The following is a 20,604-nucleotide window of genomic DNA, read 5'->3' as shown; positions in this document are numbered from 1 at the left end:
AGTTCTTAACTGTTCCAGCTTATTAGCTGTGCAGAAAATTATATGCGAACCAAGATATGGTTTGGCTCCTACTGTGACAATCTCCCTGAGATTTACAAATATCAAGGAGGTTTCTAAGCTCTCCTTGAAACTCATGGCAAAAATGCTCGTCTCTTAAAAGTAGGAGCTTAAACCTTAATCGGTTTTCAAAAATAACTTTTGAGGATTTTGTCTGAATAAATAAAAGTGTAGGATTGCTTATTTAAAGATTATTTTTAAATGGAACAGATTTTTTAAAAAATGGAGTAAAGGTGAAAGGATGCAATCTTAGCTGATTTTCAGCAAAATCAGGAAGTGAGACAAGTAAGTGTGCAGCTGCCATAACATCCTTTCCACCATTCTCCGTTTTTGTTCCCACTATGGCTCCAAGCCACTTATAAAGCATATTTTTTTTCTATCATAAGAAAAAATATATTAAAACACTAGGATGTTAGTATAAATTAATTAAAACATGTCAGGGCCCTGAAGATAAAAGAATTACATGCTTTGCAAAGGCATCCCAGAGGAAGAAATAAGCAATTAACCTCCATTCTCACCATGGGATAATTTCTTCCTTCCATTCCTTTTCTCTTAGGCAGTGATTTGACTTCCATAAAAAACAAAAGCTCTTTTCCTTCCAGTTCTTTCCAGAACAGAGTCAGCGTAGTTAGATTCCTGTCAGCCTTGTCTTTCCCAAAGCACTTACCACATAGTGCACACAATACAGGTGCTCACCTCCTGCTTAATGAGCTCTGATAAAAAGCTCAAGTACCTGCCTGCTGTTCTTTACGTGCCCAGTGGGAGGCACCATGCCTGGACCCACAAGTTGTATGATGAGGGAATTTGTGTTGAAGGATCTCGTCAAGTCCATCATTTACTAGAGAACAGAGAACCTTGAGTGGACTGAAGGCTTCTCTGGGGTTAATTGTTCCAAAGTTAGAGTTTACATCTGAACTCAGAAGAGTTCCCTTATAGTTTTGTGGTTCTCAACCTTTTGTATTCATACGCACTTCAACATTCTTAAATGTTTGGTGGCCCGTTTTAAGAGATTGATGAAACAAAACAAGCTAAATAATTCCGCAGCAAATACAGCCTCTAGCTGATATTTTGCTGCAAGACGCCAAGGGGTCAGGGCAGACCCCCGTGACGGCATGGGCAAAGAGGTGCATTACCCACCCCATGGCCCACACAGTCTTCATTGGCATGCCCCTTGCTGCGAGCCACCCCAGGTAACATACAGTTTAAATAAAGGCTGGAGCTAGCTATGCAAACTCAGTTTATATGTCTCTTATCTTCACCTTTCACACAGATAACCAACCTACCTAGAAATTCTGCAGTTGCCTCTGGTTAATACCTATTTCCTAACACCTTGGCGTTACGTTATGCTGCCTCGTGCATGCTCTTTTATGTGTCAAGAGGCAATATCCTCACATTTGACTTTGGCACTGATCACTCTGCTTACCTTTTACCTGAAGCCACCTGTACAGCTATTTCATACTATAGAGCATCCTCGATTCAGTGTTGTGGCAGACAGCCATTGCTGTAACCACATGAATAGTGCTAGTAAATAAGGGAGAAAAGGTGGGGAACCTGTGAAAGGTCCACAGCACTCCACTGGTCTCTCAGGCTATGGAAGCCACATCAGCAGCTGTGAGGAGAAGTCAGCTGGCAACTGAGGCCCCTCAGAATGGAGACCCCTGAATTTCTTCCCTTTGATCCTTCATATCTCCCTTACCCAGGGACAGATCCAGATTTTGTGGGCTTGAAACTTGTACAATTTGGGAGTTCTTATTTTTAAACAATAATGAAAATTACAAATACAGAATTAGCTATAAAATGAATATTTATTTCAATTGAGGAAAGAAAATCACAACAAATTACACATTTTAAAAAGCTGACATAGGAGCTGGCCCAATGCCCTAGTGGTTAAGTTCAGAGCGCTCTGCTTCAGCAGTCCAGGTTCACAGCTTGGGATCCCTGGCGCAGACCTACACCACTCCTCAGCCATGCTGTGGTGGCAACCCACACATAAAATAGAGGAAGACTGGCATAGATGTTAGCTCAGGGCTGATCTTCCTCAAGCAAAAAAAGAGGAAGATTGACAACAGATGTTGGCTCAGGGCTAATCTTTCTCAGCAAAAGGAAAAAGAAAATAACCCCCAAAACCTGACATATTCCCCTGGCATCACAAAATCCACAAAATAATATAACTTTTCAAATTCGTTAACTGCCTGATGCAACTCTATAATAATACTTTCATACCATTTTTGGCTACATACACTTAATTACTTTTTTTAAAAAAATTGAGGTATAATTCACTTATCACATTATATTAGTTTTAGGTGTACAAAATAATTATTTGATATTTATATATATTGTGAAATGATCACCATAATAAGTCTAGTTAACATCAGCACCATACAGTTACTAAAATTCTTTTTCTTGTGTTGAAGACTTTTGAGATTTATTCTCTTAGCAACTTTCAAACCTGCAATACAGTATTATTAATTATAGTCACCATGCTGTACATTACAGGCCCATGACTTTTTATTTTATGATTGTAAGTTTGTACCTTTTGACTCCTTTCACTCATTTCACCCTTCAACCCCTGGCAACCACCAATCTGTTCTCTGTTTCTATGAGCTTGGTTTTTGTTTTGTTTTGTCTTTTAAGTTCCACATATAAGTGAGATCATACAGTGTTTGTTCTTTCTCTGTCTGACTTAGTTCACTTAGCATAACGCCCTCAAGGTCCATCCATATTGTTTCAAATGGCAAGATTTCACTCTTTTTTATGGCTGAATAATATTCCATTATATATATATATATACCACATCTTCTTTATCCATTCTTTATCCATTCATCCACCAATGGACAGTTAAGTTGCTTCCATATCTTGGCTACTGTAAATAATGCTGCAATGAACATGGGGGTGCATACAGTTTTTCAAGTTAGTGTTTTGTTTTCTTCAAATACCCAGAAGTGGAATTTCTAGATCATATGGTAGTTCTATTTTTAACTTTTTGAGAAGCCCCCATTATGTTTTCCATATTGACTGCACCAATTTATATTCCCATTAGCAGTGCACAAGGATTCCCTTTTCTCCACATCCTCCCAAAACTTGTTATTTTTCGTCTTTTTGATAATAGCCATTCTAACCAGTGTGAGGTGATATTTCACCGTGGTTTTGATTTTCATTTCCCTGATGATTAGTGATGTTGAGCATCTTTTCATGTACCTGTTGGCCACCTATATTTCTTCCTTGGAAAAATGTCTATTCAGATCCTCTGCCCATTTTTTAATTGGATTGTTTTTTTGCTATTGAGTTGTATGAGTTCTTTATATATTTTGAATATTAATCCCTTATGAGAGATTTGACTTGCCAATATTTTCTCCCATTCAGTAGATTACCTTTTTATTTTGTTGGTGATCTCCTCTGCTGTGTAGAAGATTTTTAGTTTGATGTATTCCTACTTTATTTTGCTTTTATTGCCTTTGCTTTTGGAGTCAGATCCCAAAAATCGTTGCCAAGACTGATGTCAAGGAGCCTATGTTTCCTTCTAGGAATTTTATGGTTTTAGGTCTTACATTCAAGTTTTAATCCATTTTGAGTTAATTTTTGTGTGTGGTGTAAGATAGTGGTCCAGTTTCATTCTTTTGCACATGGCTGTCCAGTTTTCCCAAGACGATATATTGAAGAGACTGTCCTTTCCCCATTGTATGTTCTTGGCTCTTTTGGTTACTTCTTTATATGACAAATGGTAAGATTTCTGGGCATTTCCATTTTACTCAAGCAGTGACGAATTTCAAATACTCTTGCATTTACAACCCTCACCCAGTTTGCTAACAATGCCCCGTCTGTAGTAGCATATTATGAATTTTATGTTATCTTAATCAATGTTGGTATTTCTTGTCAAGTCAGCAAGAAATTGATATCTTTTTTCAGTGTGTTGATATAATTTACTCCTCTTCGTTAATTTGATTATCAAATAATCCAAAAGCTTATTCATTATTTCTTTTCAAAAGTTCTCTCTTCATTTTAATTAATTTGGCTCTTGGTATGACCTGAAGTTTAAAAAAGTTATAGTTAGCTTTTAGATGTCAAAATACTTTCTCATCTTTATTGCCTTTGTTTCATATTCTATTAATTTTTTATCAGAATTGTCTCTATATTTATTAATAAATAAATGTAACATAATATAATATTCTTCATATTGATCCAATTGAGGAGCCTGTAATTTCTTACTATTTTATTGAAACACCTTTCCAAATTACAGTTAAAATGGCATATGTAAATGTTATCACCTTTATGAATAAGTTTATTATGTTGAAGTTTTTTTCATAGTCTTCGAAATGTACTTTTCTTAAACTATTATTATTCCCACATTCTAAGTCTTGAATAACTTTATAATGAGCATATTATCTCATCTCCAGACTTGTTAAAGAAATACACATGTTGTTAAAGAAAAATCTAGGTCACGTGTCTTTAAAGTGCTCCATCTGCAAAGGTATAAACACAATGAAACAATGTTGCAGAATTTGAAATAGTCAACAATTTCAGGCACTGCAAAGGCATTTTGTTTTTGACTACCAAGAAGATTCAGTGAACGAGTTGCAGTCTGCACACATTTTGCAATTTATTAATATTTTAAAGAGCACTTACGGCCACTTGTCTTCACCATTGTCATATGCTGATCTCAATGTTAAGTACTTTATGTGCATTACTTCTTATTTCCACAAGTATCTTATTAGTTGTTGTAGGGCCAGGGCCTTGCTTGCTAAGCAAAAGCCCACAAGCCCATTGCAACCATGAGTCCTCCTGGCTCCCTTCTGGGCAGGACGCCTGCTGCCATGATTTGTAACAAGCCAGGGCCTGGCCAGCCTGGATCCTAGCTTATCTCACTCAAAGAACATTGCATCTTAAAGGGATGCAGAGCCCCTCCGCATGAGCTCCTGTTCCTGGGAAGGCTGGTCGTCCCAGGGACAGCCCCTCCTGGCAGGCATATAGCCTTTGTGTCCCCCGCCTGTATAAGAAACCCCCTCCCCACCCGCAGCAGCAGGTGCACGTTGCCGTCCAGCCAGCCGCCACTGGACCTCCCTGTAAGTGGCTCCCAATAAACCCATGTGTCTCTTTCGCTGTCTCAGGTCTTCTCTGGTGTCTCTGCAACCGATCCCAGCTGGGCGTGTGGTGGACCAGATGTGGATTTTATGACTCTAATCATCTCCATTTCATAGATGAAACTGTGAGGCTTGAAAGCATCTGTAGCTAGCAAGTGACTGAGCCGAAAGTCAAACTCAGAAACTCTGAATCCAGGAGCCAGACTCTTGACTACGACAAGATACTGCTTTCTCTGGTTGCGCTATTAATATAAGTGAGAAGACGATTTGGAAGGAGGAAATACCTGAAATATTGGCATAGCCTTAGCTAGGGTCTATGTGTGACAAGAAAAACACATTTAGCAACGCTGAAAGGGTCCATATTTTTTTCCACTACTTGTTCTAAGGATTGATTAGATTGTGGCAGCCATTTTTAGCCTTGGGGACCAAAGAGGGAGCCCACAGCCTTCCAGGTCTTACACTGTTTTGCTGGCTACACTAGACACAACTGTAGCCTGTTGGAGGGACCGTGGCAACTTGGATCCTGCCCCTGGCTGACTGTGCCCTGTGTTGGACTCTATCACCAGCCTGGGCCACACGCTCCTCATCTATAAAATTAGGGAGCTACACTACATGGTCTCTGAGGTCTTTTCTGTAAAGTTCAACTGCAGTGCCAACTTAAGTAGGAACATGGGGTGTACCTAGTGCCAAAGACATATGTTCATCTTTAGTTGCTGAAGTCTTACTGTTTAGAAATAGAGTCATAGTTCCAAGCAGAACGTATAATAAAAGACAAACCAAACTATTCCCTCTTCTTAAATATTCTGATTTATTAATTATCCATAAAATTAAAATAAAGGGGTTTTGAGATTAATATGTTTTATTGTATATCAGTAAATATATTGTAGGAGATACTCAACATCACTGATGAAACAGTAATAATAATAATGTTCTCACTTTCATTCGTATTAGTTTTTGGCAACCAGATATATAAGTTTTGTAAATTCAATTTTAAAAGTCAGTCATTATTGAGGAATGGTTACAAATAAATATTCCTGACTAAGAATTATAAATGACCAATAAGCTCATGAACAGGTATCAATATCACTGAGAATCAAAGAACTGAAAATTAAAGCAAAGAAATACAATTTTCTACCCCTCAAACTGGTGAAGATTGAATGGAAGTGTAATTTGGCAAAACTTTCTAGGGGAAAATTTGATGATATATTTTGAATTTTGTATACTTTTAACACAAAATATTTTCTCTTCAGAAATTTACCCTAAACAAATAATCACACCGAAAACTACAAAGCACTATTAACATTTCTTTTTAAAGACCTAAATAAATGGAGCAACATCCTGTGTTCATGGATTGGAAAACTTAATATTGTTAAGACATCTATACTACCCAAAGAAATCTACAGATTTGATGTAATACTTATCAAAATTCCAATGGTAATTTTTGCAGAAATAGAAAAGCAGATTTTCAAATTCATATGGAATTACGAGGGTCTCCAAATAGCCAAAATAATCTTTAAGAAGAACAAATTTGGAAGATGCACACTTCCCAAATTCAAAACTTACTACAAAGCTTCAACAATCAAAACCCTGTGGTACTGGCATAAGGATAGACATATAGACCAGTAAAACAGAATTGAGAGTCCAGAAATAAATTCATACGTCTATGGCCAATTTCTTTTCAACAAGGATGCCAAGAACATTTAATGGGGGACGAACAGTCTCTTCAGAAATGGCGTTGGGACAACTGAATATTCACATGCTAATGAGTGAATTAAGACCCCTACCTGCCGCCATATATAAACATCAACTCAAAATGGATCAACAACCTAAATACGAGCTAAAACCATAAAACTCTTAGGAAAAAAAGTAGGAGTAGAGTCTCATGACCTTGGATGGGACAATGGATTCTTAGATATGATCCCCCAAAGCATAAGCAACAAGGAAAAAATAGACCCTTTGGACTTCATTAAAATTAAAGACTTTTACACGCTAAAGGACATTATCAAGAAAGCAAAAAGACAATCTACAGAATGTGAGAGAATATTTCCAAATTATATTTCTGATAAAGGTCTAGCATCCAGAACAAATAAAAAAATCTTCCATCTCAACAACAAAAAGACAATCCAATTAAAAAATAAGCAATGAATATGAGAAATGAAGAAACATTTCTCCAAAGAAGGTATACAAATGACTAACACACGGAGAGATGTTCGACATTATCAGTCACTAGGGAAATACAAATCAAAACCACAATTAAGTTCCACTTCACACCCACAAGGATGGCCATAATTTTAAAAAACGCAAGAAAATAAGTATTGGCGAGGATGTGGAGAAATTGGAACCCTTGTATATTGCTGGTGGAAATGCAAAATGGTTCAGCCACTGTGGAAAACAGTTGGGCAGTTCCTCAAAAAGTTAAGCATAGAATTGCCATATGACCCAGATATTTACCCCAAAGGATTGAAAACAGGCACTCAGACAAGTACCTGTACACGATGTTCATTGCAACATTATTCACTATAGCCAAAAGGTGGAAACAGCCAAATGTCAATCGATGAATAAATGGATAAACAAATGTGGAATATTTATACGATGGAATATTATTCAGTCATAAAAGTCAATTACGTAGTGGTGCATGCAATAACATGCATGAAGCTCAAAAACATGCTGCATGAAAGAAGCTAGACACGAAAGGTCACATATTGCATGATTCCATTTATACGAAATATCCAGAATAGATAAACCCAGAAAGAGCACAGATTAGTGGTTGTCAGGGGTTGTGGAGATGGGAATGAGGAGAATGCATAATGGGCAAGATGTTTCACTTTGGAGTGATGGAAATGTTCTAGAACCAAATAGAAGTGCTTGTTGCACAATATTGTGAATATACTGAATGCCATGGAATCATTCACTTTAAAATGGTTAATTTTATGTTATAGGAATTTCCCCTCAAATTATTTTTTTAAGTTAGTAGAGACTATCTTTGGGTAAGGGCATTATGTGTGATTTCTTGTTGTTTATCTGCATTTAAAAAATTTTAACAACGATCAGTACTGTTTTAATAATTAGGAAAGGATTATTTAAAAAAAAATTAACCCCCAAGGACCTTACAATTTCAAACTACACTTTAAGGCAGCTGGAAGGAATGGCTAAGAGAAATCTAGACATCTTTTTACACATATTGAGAAAAGCACATCTTTTAAAAATATATTAAAAACGTAATGTTTGTAATTTTCGCCTCTGTTCATTAACAATTAAATTTCTTTCCATGTGTTGCCTCCCAGAACTCTTTTATGCAAAGTAAGAAGAATGGCAGCAGAAAAGTTCATAGACTTATTATAGAGCGAGTGCTTCTGGGGGGAAAAACGGAGCTGGTGAGAAAGGATGATATTATTGGGACAAAAAATATCAACTCAAATCTACTTTTATAAAAGAAGCAACTAGACATTTAGAGAATGGGAACAAAGTCCACTTCACAGCTGTGTGTTTCCCCTCCCTTTCTCTGCTTGATATAGAATCGAGAGAAAGTAGATGCACAATACCTTTTTTTTGCTTTAGCCATAAAACTATTCCCTGAAGACTTTAGCTGGAGCGGATGAGTTTTGGTCTGAAAAAATAAGAGCAGAAATAAAGAAGGATCTGCACTTCCCATTGCTTCTAATTTTCTTCTGTAATGAGTTTCCTGCTTAAATGCGCATGCAGTGTGTCCTCTTTCCTTATGGGAAAATGTGTGCAGAAGCAACTGCTAAGGAGCCCAGTTTTCTTACGGTGTTTAGTGTGCTCTGTTGGGGAAAAATACATACAATTCGTACCAGCCTAACCCTAGTGTGGGCAACATTTGGGATAACGTGGAAGGTGTTGTTGAAAAGACGAATAGATGAGAGATTTTTTTTCTTTCTATGAGCTATTTAAAAGAAAACCATAAATACCTGATAAAATAATTCGATATCGCAAAGGAAAATCATGACTGAAAGTATTTCTCAAAGTACGATCTGCTGACCACCTCAATCAAAACTTCCTCAGATGCTTGTTGGAAATACAAATAGTAGGTCTAACCCTAGAAGACCGGCACAGAAACTCTGGGAAGTGAAACTACATTCAAAAACAAAACACAGCAAAACCCATAAACACACACATTCTAAGCCAGAGGTCAATGAACTATGACCAGTGGACCAAATCTGGCCCATTGCTTGTTTTTATAAGTAAAGTTTAATTGGCACACACCCACACTCAGTCTATGGCAGCTTGTGTGCTAAGATGGCAGAGTTGAGTAGATGTGGCAAAGACTCTATCTTCCTAAAGCTTAAAATATTTACTATCCAGCCGTTAACTGACAAAGTTTGCCACCCCTGCTCTAAGCCAATGCCTCTTAAACTTTAATGTGTAGATGAATCACTCAGGAGTCATTAGAGAAAGAAGATTCTGATTCAGTAGGTATGGGGTGGGCCTGAGATTCTGTGTGGCTCAAATCTCTCAGGCGATGCTGCTGCTGCCATCTTGTAGATCACATTTAGTAGCCACGGTCTAGAGTAGCGGTTCTTGGAATATGAGAAATGCAAATTCTCAGCTCCAACACAAAGCTACTGGATCGGAAATGTTGTGGGTTGAACCCAACAATCCATGTTTTATCAAGCCCTCCAGGTGATTTCGGTTGCATGCTGAAGCTTGGGAAGCACTTGTCCAGATTATCCTGATGCAAACTAAAACTTGATAAGCACTATCTTCAGAGAGCCTGAAGTGGTGTTTATGTTAGACTCATTATCATTGATTCTCCTAAACACAGTTTATGTTTGTTTAGCATAATGACCAACAGGGAAGGAGACGCTCTATGAAATTGCCTCTTAATATCATATTATTTATTTCCTTCTTCTGTTTTCAGAATGGTAGTCTCAAACAAGTAAAATTTCAAATGCGTCTTCAATGGCTTATTCCAGTTTAATGAATATTTTACTTTTGAGCAGGTCTTCTAATTTAGGGCTGTGTAAAGTAGCTTCAAATGCTATGCCATTTCTAAAATGATCAACAGAGGGAGCTGCTGTCATAATTCTAATCCTTAAAGATCAAGGGAATTTTTCCTTCTTATTGGCTGAATTGAAGAAGGAATGGCCTCTTGACTCATCCTTGAGGAAACGTTATTGTTCGGATGTACAGTTTCTACCGTCCATGTTATGGACAGCTATATACAAAGCCAAAACGGCTATATATGTTCAAAGTGAGTGTAACCTGTAAGCAATTCTATTCAATTACTCTCAACACACACGGACCCCCTAATATGTTCAAATAGTGTTGAAGGTACAAGAGATTACTAAAATACTGATCCTGTTCTCACTAAAAACAAAGTTCTGGGGAAAAAGGGGTGTTAACAGAAGCGTGTAAATAAATCGAATAATACAAAATATAATCCCTTACCAAGATCAGAGGGGAACTGAGACCAACGGGCAGGTGCTTTGGTGAATTTCCTAGAGGTGGCCATTTCGGTACATGACATGTGTGGTCACAGGAGGAACTGAGCCACCCAGCTCTGAGCTAAATGATGTCCTTTACCAGAGCACAAGAAGAAGTACAAATTGTTAACTGTAATTGTCTAGTTTGTCAGCAAGACAGAATATTTACAAAAGACAGTGGACCATATTCCCAGGGGTAAAGGACCAACACACAGATGGCAAGTGAACTATCTTAGACCCCTGCCTTTAGCACAAGATGCGAGTGGGTTTTGACTGGCATGGATTCAGGATGTGGCTTTGCTTACCCAGGCATACAAACTAATGTTAACAATACAGTCGAAGGATTGAAACAAAGATACTGTAGCAATTTGTCTTAGCAAGTGACACTTTTCCTGATCAAGGAAACCATTTCACAGCACTTCTGTACAATCCCAGCCAAGTACCTAGTACAGTGGGGACTCAAAAAATGTTTGCTGATGTACAAAGAGATGGATGGAGAACTGAATGGCTGATGGGACTGACAGAATAAAGAGATCGTCAAGGTCTGATGAGGACATTATCAGTGGGAATGAAAGAAAAAGACAAACTAGAGAAACACTGTCTAGGTAGACACTTGGCGTTTGAAAATTATTTAGATATTGGGATACAGAAGTCAGTGGGTACCAAAATGACTGGTGACAGAGGGATGATAATAACTTGAACAGAAATAAAAGAATTAGAAGGCTAATCGAGCTTGGGAGGTGAGTGTCCAGAGACAAGCTTAACTTTAGGCTGTTAGAGCTGGAGATGCTACACCATCCAGGATGAGATAAACAAAGAGGCTGTTGGTGTCGCAACTTTAAGGCTTGGAGAGAGGTTTGGAATAGAAATAGAGACTGGGGTTGTCTTCAGAGAGATCTTAGGATAGTTTAGCTATACGATAAAAAGAACATATTTAATCACGAATGTACTCATCCATTCACTAGCATTTATCAAAGACCTAAGTGTTCTGGGCACCGAGCTAAAGGTTGGGGAGAGTAATAGCCAACATTTTTGGAGCACGTATTATATGACAGGCTGTGCCTGGTGCTGGGCTTGGAGCAATGAACTTGCAGGAAATTGAGATCCTAGTGGGGAGGCACAGAAAACAAAAGTAATAAGTAAAATGTATACTGTTAGACAGTGAAAGGAGAAAAGTAATCCTGGAAAGGCAGCTAGAGGATGTGAGAGTTAGGGGTTTCGGTTTTAAGTAGGGTGATCAGGGAAGGCCTCATGGAGGAAATAACTTTTGTGCAAAGACCAGAGGCAAGTAATGGAGCAAGGGCAGACGGAGAACAAATGTTCCAGGTGGAGCAGCAAGTGGCAGCAGGAACACTAAGTGCAAAGGCCCTGGGGTGCGGGAACACGCCTGGGGCACTGGAAGAATGGCAAGAAGGCAGGGTTTCTGCAACAGAATAAGCAGAGGTAGAATAGAAGGTAATGAGGTCGGGGTAACAGGGACCAGCTTGTGCAGGCTGGTGACATGACTTGGCTTCTACTAGAGGGATTTCAGTGGAGGAGTGACACCATGTGACTTAAATTCTGATAGTGTCGCTCAGGCTTCCATTGGGAGGAATAACTAAAGTGGGCAGGATAGAAGCAGTGAGAAGGCTGGCTCCGATAAGAAATGAGGGTGGCCCAGGCCAGGTTAATAGCAGAGGAGGCAGAGAGCGGTTGTTGCCTTCTGGACACGCTTTGAACGTAGAGCCAAGAGGATCTGTTGATTGATTGATTGTGGGGCGTGAGAGAACAAGGGAAATCTTTTGACTCTCGTGTTTCTGCCCTGAGCCATTGGAAGCATGGCGTTGTCACTGGCTGGGATGGAGAAGATCCAGATGCACTTTGTGGGAAGGAGCGAGGCGTTTTCATTGGACAGGCTAACTGTGAGATACCCGTGGGGCAACCAAGTGAAGTCATGGAGGAGGCTGGTTTACATGGGAGTCTGGCGTTCAGGACCCAATTTGAAGCAGGAGATATAAATGTGGGAGTTGTCCCGTACAGACCATGTTTGCAGCCCGAAGCAGATGAAACCACCAAGAGAATGGGTGTAGATAGAGAGAAAAAGAGCTGAAAGCCTTTAAGCTTGGAACACTCAACATTTAGAGTCAGAGAAAACTATAGAAACTAGTAAAGGAGTGGCCGTCAAGAAGTTTATACTAAAAGGAGACACATATGGAAATAAACGTATGTTTGTACTCATTACAGAGGGGGTTCGAAGGAGACAGAGAGGGGTCAAGCCTATCAAAGCAGTGAAGGATCAAGAAGATTCCACAGAGAAGGAGCCATGAGAAGTGGGGTGAGGATGCTCCACACAGAGAGAGGTGAGATGAATGACTCCAGCTCACTGTGGTAGAGGGGTCAACAGCAATGACTCTGTAGCCAGATTGCCTGGATTTGAATCCTGGCTCTGCCACTTACTAGCTGTGTGACATTGGTCAAGTCACTTAACCTCTCTGAGCCTCAATCTCCTCATCCATGAAATGAGGATAATAACAGTACATATATTTTAGGGTTGTTATGAGGATTAAATAATTTAATATTTGTAAAATTCTTAGATTACATAGCCTGGTATATGCTATAAAGAAGTAAATTCATAGAGATTTGGAATTCTATGGAAGAAGTTGGAAATTATAATGTTAGAGCACACGGTGAGCAGGCAGAAGAAATGATGATTCATAAGGCTGGAGAGGCCGGCGGGGGCCAGTTCATGGAGGCCCTTCATATCATAGTAAGGAATTTGGGCTTTTTCTGTACACAATTGATCAGCTTCCTGTTTTTGAGATACCATTCTGGCAGAAGGGCAAGGGTTACAGCGTGAGGAGGTGAGGTTAGAGGCAAACACGAGTAAGGAGGGGGCACTGAGATGGTGGGAAGAGAAAGAGCAGCAGTGATTGGACCGGAGAGCATGGAGAAGGTAACACTGTCCAGGCTTGGTCACTAGTTGGATGTGAAGAGTAAACAAAAAGGCAAAGGGAAAGACTCGCAGGTTTTCCGTTGTGTTCCTGGTTAGCCAAGAAGGAATGCACGAGGAAGAACATGTGCCTTTAGGGAGCATAATGCTTCTGTTTCATGAGCGCAAGGATCAAGTACTTCTGACAGTTGGGTTAAGACGATCACGCACTCGGGGACGTGGAAGCCTGGAATGCAATCTGACATACGGCTGCGACCGAGGAGAAAAGTCCAGGCTGAACATACAGGTTCAGAAGTCAGCGTCATGTCTGCGGTTGTGGAAGTCAGAAAATTAGAAGAGATGGCTTAGGAATAGTGTGTAAAATGAGAAATCCAAAGCAGAGCCCTGCGAAGCATCAACACTGGGAGAAGAGACAACTGAAAAGGAGACAAAAATGGCACAGAGGCAGAAGAAGACAGAAAGAGTGGCTTCTTAGAAGCCAAGGAGGGGAAAGTATCCAGGAGGATAAGAACTGGGGCACACAGAAAGGTCAGGGGCATGGAGGACAAATGAAATCTCAGTAGGCGTTGCAATTATGAGATCATGGCTCCTCACCCTAAATGGGAAGTAAAAGCAGGAGTCTAATTACTGTGGGTGTAGCAGACACAGCTGGTGCTCCTCCCGTAACCCTTTAGCACTCGCCAGTCCCATCTCTACTGATGGCTTCCTACTGCCACCACTGCTACTTTCTACCTTTGAGGCTAGAAGGAGCCCAGCTTTGTCTTGGAGCGGGCTGGAAGTGCTAGAGAGTTCATGCCCCCAGGAGCAACCCTCAATGATCCAGGATGAGGGTTGATTGCTAAGTACCTCAGTATTCCCACCCCCAAGAAGGGAAAACTTTCAGACACATGCCACCTAGTTTCTCAAATGTCCCCAATGACATTCAAATCACGGTTTCCCACAGTAGTCCCCGAGGCACTGACACATCCTGTATTGGCTCTTTGCCTCCCCTGACTCACTTCCCCAATCCCCTAGCTGGGATTGTCTCCCAAATAGACTACGCCCATCAAATTCTTATCAGAATCACCTTCTGGAGGTGACAGACCTCAGACGTTAGGTTAGAAAAGTTATAGGAAATTAAGAAGAAAACAAATTAGAACATTTAAGCTTAATTTTGAATGAATGAAGGGAGACAGGGCAGTAGCGAGAGGGTGGCATAGGGTCAAGAGATTTTTCTTTCTATCATAGGAGAAAATCAAGCAAGTTTATATAGTGAAGGGAAAGAGCCTGTAAGAAGGTGTGAGGATGTAGGACAAGTGATGAGATCAGCGAGAAGTGTCCCCAGGATGGCTGAAGGCAGGTGATAGCACAAGTTGGGTTAATAGGAATAGGGACACCTCTCCACTGAGCAAGAGGAAAGGAGAGATGGCGGCCAGAGTAACAGGTAAGAGTGTAGTGGTGTGTATGTTCCCATGGCCAGAAAGCAGAAAGGGAGCTCGTTTGCCCAGGGTGAAGCAGATTAGGGTGAAAGTATAAATCTGTCGAGCAAGAAAAAGCTGGAGACTATCGGAACGGCTTCACTTAGGTGGTGAATGGAAAAGACAAAAATTTAGAGAGATAAGTCAAGAAACAAGTGATGCAGTGACACAGATATGAAAGAAGGAAGAATTTTAAAGGAGAGAGTGATCAAGTTGTCCAAGGCTGTAGAGAGGCTGAGGAGATCAGGGAAGGTTTTCGGATTTGGCCATTTCCTGATGATCGTCAGTGGTTTTGGAGAGAGGAGTTTCCATTGGGTCGATAGGAGAGAAGCCATCCACTCAAGGGATAAAGGAGTGCGTGGACAGGGAAAAGCTAGAGAGCAGAAAACAGGAGGGCCCTTGATCAGAGAATAGTTCCAAAACATATATTCACATCAATTCAATGGTGAAAGAACTCCATGATGTTTCCAGATACGCCAAGACGCCTGTATTCAAAACCCATCAGCTATTTGGTTGTATTATATGAAATTACCTGGATTTGACCATTTTTAACCTACAAATATGGCAATTTCATATGGTTCAACCCAATATTCAAAAATATCATGGGCTAGGTTTCCTACGGACCAGCAGTCAGATTCTCAGGTCCTCCGCGTCAGTTGTCACTTCTCCGTCTATGGAGAATCTCTGAAACATCAAACCTCCAGGAATACTCTGTGGTTCACGGGATACATGGATGCAGCATAATGAAAATTGACAGATTATTAATTTCATTTTTAGAGTTTGCTAATAACGTGTGCTTTATGTAAAGAATAAAAATTTCTATAATACAGTATTAGAAATAAGCTGCTTTCTCTTTGCTAGATTTTCACAAATATTCTGAAAATAAAAATCTTCCTCTAGATCCATCAGTTTTTACTCTAAATATTTTTTAGAATGAAATAGCTATAATAGAATGAAAGGGTGAATCGTAATTTATCTGCTGGAGACATCACTGAGTGAAAGCAGCTGTAGTGAACTTGATTATTTTGCACCTTACTCCCTGCTTCAATAATTTTTTCTCAAATTTAATTGCTTCGAGGCCAATGATGAAGGGCATGTAAAATGCAATTAACAGATGAAAAATACCTCTTGCAATTTGATATTAAACAGAAGTGATGGAGTGTGACATTAAGAAATGGTATGGAGCTACACACTTTGCATTTCACTTTAATTATATCAACTGCAGATTCTGGAACACTGCAGTTTCACACGTGCTTAATTAAATTATGTCAGTACCAATACTTTTAGGTCAAAAAAAATTGGGGGAGGAAGTTTCAGAGACAGGTAAGATGGAGACAATAATTTTTTGACTTTCTGGCTACGGGACCAGAATAAGCTCTTGAGGCCTCTTTTATCTATAAAGATCTGTGGTTGTAACAGGGAGTGATTCAAATGGAATTCACAAATGAATGACAAATGACATCATTTTTAATATACTTTGGGCTCATGGGAGGGAAAGTGGTCTGTATTAATTCCACAACTCTCCACTCCCCACAAGTAGTTTCAGACTGATGTATTTTTCGAAAATATAAAAAACAAACAAATAAACGGAGAAACTAATAAAATCTTTTTTTAAGAATTAAAGAATTAAATCATTTCTTTTTTTTAAAGAAAAATTTAAAAGCTCTAATTATATCCACTGTATAGATAAGAAACTCCAATTTTAAGATATTAATACTTAGGCTGTATACTGCTGGTTGTATAGTTGATGTCTAAGCTTACCTATAACACACTATGCACTAAGTTCCTATTCTATATGTTTCTTTTAATGGATTATATGAATATGTAGAAATTATGTATTTTCTTCCCTTGACCGTTTATGTTAACAGTAATGTTCTTTTTGCCTTTCCAGCGTTCATGTTCTAGCCTCGTCTCCAGTGTATTCTTTTCCTAGAAGCAGTCCATGATCAAAGTTCAAGTGAAAGTCATTGAAGAGATCTGAAGTCCCCATACGGGGGACATTAGTTATACTGCAGTACCAACTCAGCCTCAGGCGCATATAGGGCAGCTTAGATTCTGAAGAAAGTGTCTGGGACCACAGAGAAGACCAGCTTCAGACATTTTGGGATAGACTAGTTCTTTGCTGGGGCCTAAAGCTCTGCTTTTGGAACATTTAAAATGTAGCAAAAACCTTGAGAATAAAAGAAAACTTACGTTTTATATTGGTTCAGTTTACTTACTTTGTTAGCAAACAAGTTAAGTGATTCTATTCATAATAGTTACCATTCACAAAATCATATATGCCATTTGTAATATACATACATATGTATGTGATATAATCCCTATTTAATTGGATATTATGATCCTCCTTTAAAGATGAGGAAACAGAGAACATAAGTGACTTGCTCACGATCATACAGCTAGTATGTGGCAGAGCTAAAATTCAGACTCAGTTCCATCCGGCTCCAAATTCCACACTTTTTCCACCCCACCATGCAGCCTCCAAAGGAGGCTTCAGATATTTCTTGGTTACATATTACCCTTGCAGTTGTTAGTGTAACCTTGTAAAGTGGGAGATCAAAAGTTGTTATGCCGCTCCCTCAAAATCCACTTCCCTAATTGCTGAACTCCACCAGCTCTAGCTGCACTCAGCTGAGAGGTTAAAATCAACAAAAGAAAAACTTCTAAGTGGATATGCCCAAACTAATTAAAATAATTTAAGAGGACTCTTTTACAAGCTAGGATTAATAACGTATGTAGAATTTTATTGAACCATTTACTATTTTTTTTCTGAGACACAAGATATTTCATAGTTCTTTTACTAATGCTTATATTTTCTTTTAAAAAATAAGCATTCCTGACGAAAGCCCAATGCTAGATAAAGAAGATTGCACAAATATTATGTGCACAGCTTGGTGACGTATCACGTGAACCCATTTGTGTAATCATCTTCCACATGGAAAACTCTGCTGGCAATTCGGAAGCCCCCTCATTCCCTTCCCAATGGCTCCCCCTTCTCTCTTCCGCAAAGAGACCACTGTTGTGGCTTCCAACACCATAGAGTAGTTTTACGTATTTTTGAGTTTTTTATAAGTAGAATATTCAGGTTTCTAATCTGTGTGCGGATTCTTTCGCTCAACATTATGAAATTCTCTCACGTGGCGCACGTAGCTGTATTTCTTTCATTTTCCTTGCTGAATGCTATTCCATTGCATGAATACACCACGCTAAAAATCCGTTCTACTGTCAATGAACATGTGAGTTATTTCCATTTGGGACTTATTACAAATAACACTACTATAAACAGTTTTGTACACGTCTCTTGGTATACGTGTTCAACTTTAGTAGATAATTCCAAACAGATTTCCAAAGTGGTTGTACTTACTTACAAACTTACCTGCTGTAAATGAGTGTTCCCACTCTCCATTTCAGTCCTACCTTTTGATGTTTGTTGAAGAGGTTGGGAGCTCAGAGGAAGCGTTACCTCTGTCCTAGTGCAGCACAGGGACTTTATATATTCCACCCAGGATGACTCAGCTGTCTTCTTGGACTCTTGTCACTCTGACCTACTCCCTAACTGCAAGTGTTAGCACTCTAGCTGAAAGTGTTTTCTGGAATATGCTGTGAACGGGGACAATTTAATAACATACGGCGGGGCACCAGTGTGATGATCTCATGTGTGAGTAACCACTTTAAGATCATCTTAGTATTGTTCATTCATTAGTCCGAAAGAGCAATGGCAAAGTAAGCCACTCAGAAGTTGGAGGCACCTTAAGCCTGGCCTTAATGTAGTCACAGCGAAAATGAACGAGTTCTTCTTAATGAATCTGACGCTTATTATAGAATTTGGATGGAAGTTCTGAACATACCGGAACTCCTGCAAAGCACCACTCTGGAAGGTAGTGTTATTCAAACTGACAATAGGTGCCTACAAGTTCGGACCCATTTCTTTTAAGTAGGTCAAAGCCTTTTATAAAAGTTCCTTATAAGTCCTAATAATCTTATTTCAGAAATTCCTGTAAGCTATTCCCACTTTTTACTTAGTTAAGAGGAAAACTGTGAGAGATGGAGAGGCGATCATATACCTTAGATAATCCTGGGTACCAGGGACAATTCCAGAAATAAGTTTGCAAAATGGAATAGATTAACTTTTCTTTGAAAAGTTCAGTGAGAGTGTGGAGACGGTGTGGAGAAGAAAAGGGAATGACATTGAATTTATTTGTAAGTAATATACATGTCCCCACAATTTTTCTTCTTGCTGAAGTTAAGGGGAAACTAAACAAGCAAGTTAAACGTGTAGCCTTCAAAGAGAACCTCCCACCTCTGCCTCATGGATCTTAAGGAGGTGAAGAGAAAAGGTGATGTAATCTCTGAATAATAAATAGAAGATTAACAGAGGCTTAATCGCCATGGTTTTTCTAGTACCTAAGTTTCTTTGACCACAAAATCCATTCTCAGATTGTCTTTTTGTTTTTTAATTACATGAATGGTCACTAATTTCTAATAGAGCATTAATATTCTTAATTACCTTTTCTTCAGCCCATGGAATCATGCGCAGAATGGTACTGTCATCATTGAGTGTCTAGTGATAGCAAAAAATCTCCCAGGAACCTGAAAGTGAGGTTTTCATGTTCAGATTCCCTGATGCTGTCTTCTTGCCATTTGCTTTCAGTGGCATCAGTTGATTTGATTGATGTACATAATGCATTTGGCATAGACTCTGGCAATTTTTTCAAGAAACGGTAGAAATCCCTGGTAGGTAGGAAAAAAGGAGGAAAGCAAGAATGGGGCTAAGGAAGAAGGAGGAAGCGTAAGAGAGCAGGAGTGCCGTTGCGTATTTTCACAGGTGTTGAGTCAATAGGGCTGTGACCGGTAGGTTTAAAAGCGAGCCTCATTGTGCAAGCAGAAAGCACTTTCCTGCCCTCGCTCAGCTTCTGCAGAGTGGAAAACCTCCATCAAGGAAAGGTGGACACTCCTCCTTAGCTACCCTCCTGCCTCCACGAGGCAGCTCTAGTGTTGGGGAAGAGAGGAAAAAGAAAGGGTAGAAGAAGTCTCATTTGACTGGAATGGCTTGACCTCAAACTTATTTCCATCTGGATAATAAATTTAAATGTAGCTGAAATTTATTTTGTGCTTAGCGATATTTAAAGCTGACTATTCTTCTTCATGAGACGTTACTGTGGATGCTTTGGAGGACCCCATCCCCCGATCACTGAGAATTTCTCACTTGCGGTTTCCTTGACTCAGAAACTTTCCCACCTCGCTGCTTATAATGCCGCCTTCAGCGAGATCTTGCTGGGCAAAAGGGGGCTGGGCCACAACAATAAAGGTTATATTATGAAATTTGCCTAGGAGTCTGAGACTGAAAACAGTCCATGTCACATATTTGAGTTTTCTATTGTATTTCACCCTTAAATTAGATGACAAATGATTAAAGGACAAAATTAGGGTTTTGTGGTTGTTTTTGTCAATGCAGCTTTCTTTTTAGGTTGTTAAAGAGATGCTCTGTGAAATTAATATATATATCCTTGAAATTTTGATATACTCTGTTCTCATTTTACAAAGGAAAAACAAAAATCTAAGTTTATACAGTTATTTTGTAGCAAAGCCAAGTCTAGAAAGAGGGTCTCTTACATCCTAGGCCACTGTTCTCGCAACTA

At 39.3% G+C, this 20,604-nt stretch overlaps 2 long non-coding RNA genes across 2 annotated transcripts in view; one reads left to right on the top strand and one right to left on the bottom strand.

Moving 5' to 3' along the window:
• The window catches only part of LOC138915364 (uncharacterized), a 102,142-nt gene extending 89,224 nt beyond the window's left edge, over nucleotides 1-12,918 (top strand). Inside the window, exon 3 of the long non-coding RNA XR_011421207.1 lies at nucleotides 12,803-12,918. This is a non-coding gene — a long non-coding RNA (uncharacterized lncRNA). The remainder of the gene's footprint in view (nucleotides 1-12,802) is intronic.
• Nucleotides 1,844-18,557, bottom strand: LOC138915362 (uncharacterized). The gene is made up of 2 exons (XR_011421205.1): nucleotides 18,342-18,557; nucleotides 1,844-4,082 (listed from the first exon to the last, which is right to left on the bottom strand). It is a non-coding gene; the product is annotated as an uncharacterized lncRNA (long non-coding RNA).
• Nucleotides 18,558-20,604: the final 2,047 nt, after the last annotated feature.

Source organism: Equus caballus, chromosome 9 (genome assembly GCF_041296265.1).
Source record: "Equus caballus isolate H_3958 breed thoroughbred chromosome 9, TB-T2T, whole genome shotgun sequence".
Lineage (NCBI taxonomy): Eukaryota > Metazoa > Chordata > Mammalia > Perissodactyla > Equidae > Equus > Equus caballus.
This window is presented reverse-complemented; position numbering and strand designations above follow the sequence as displayed.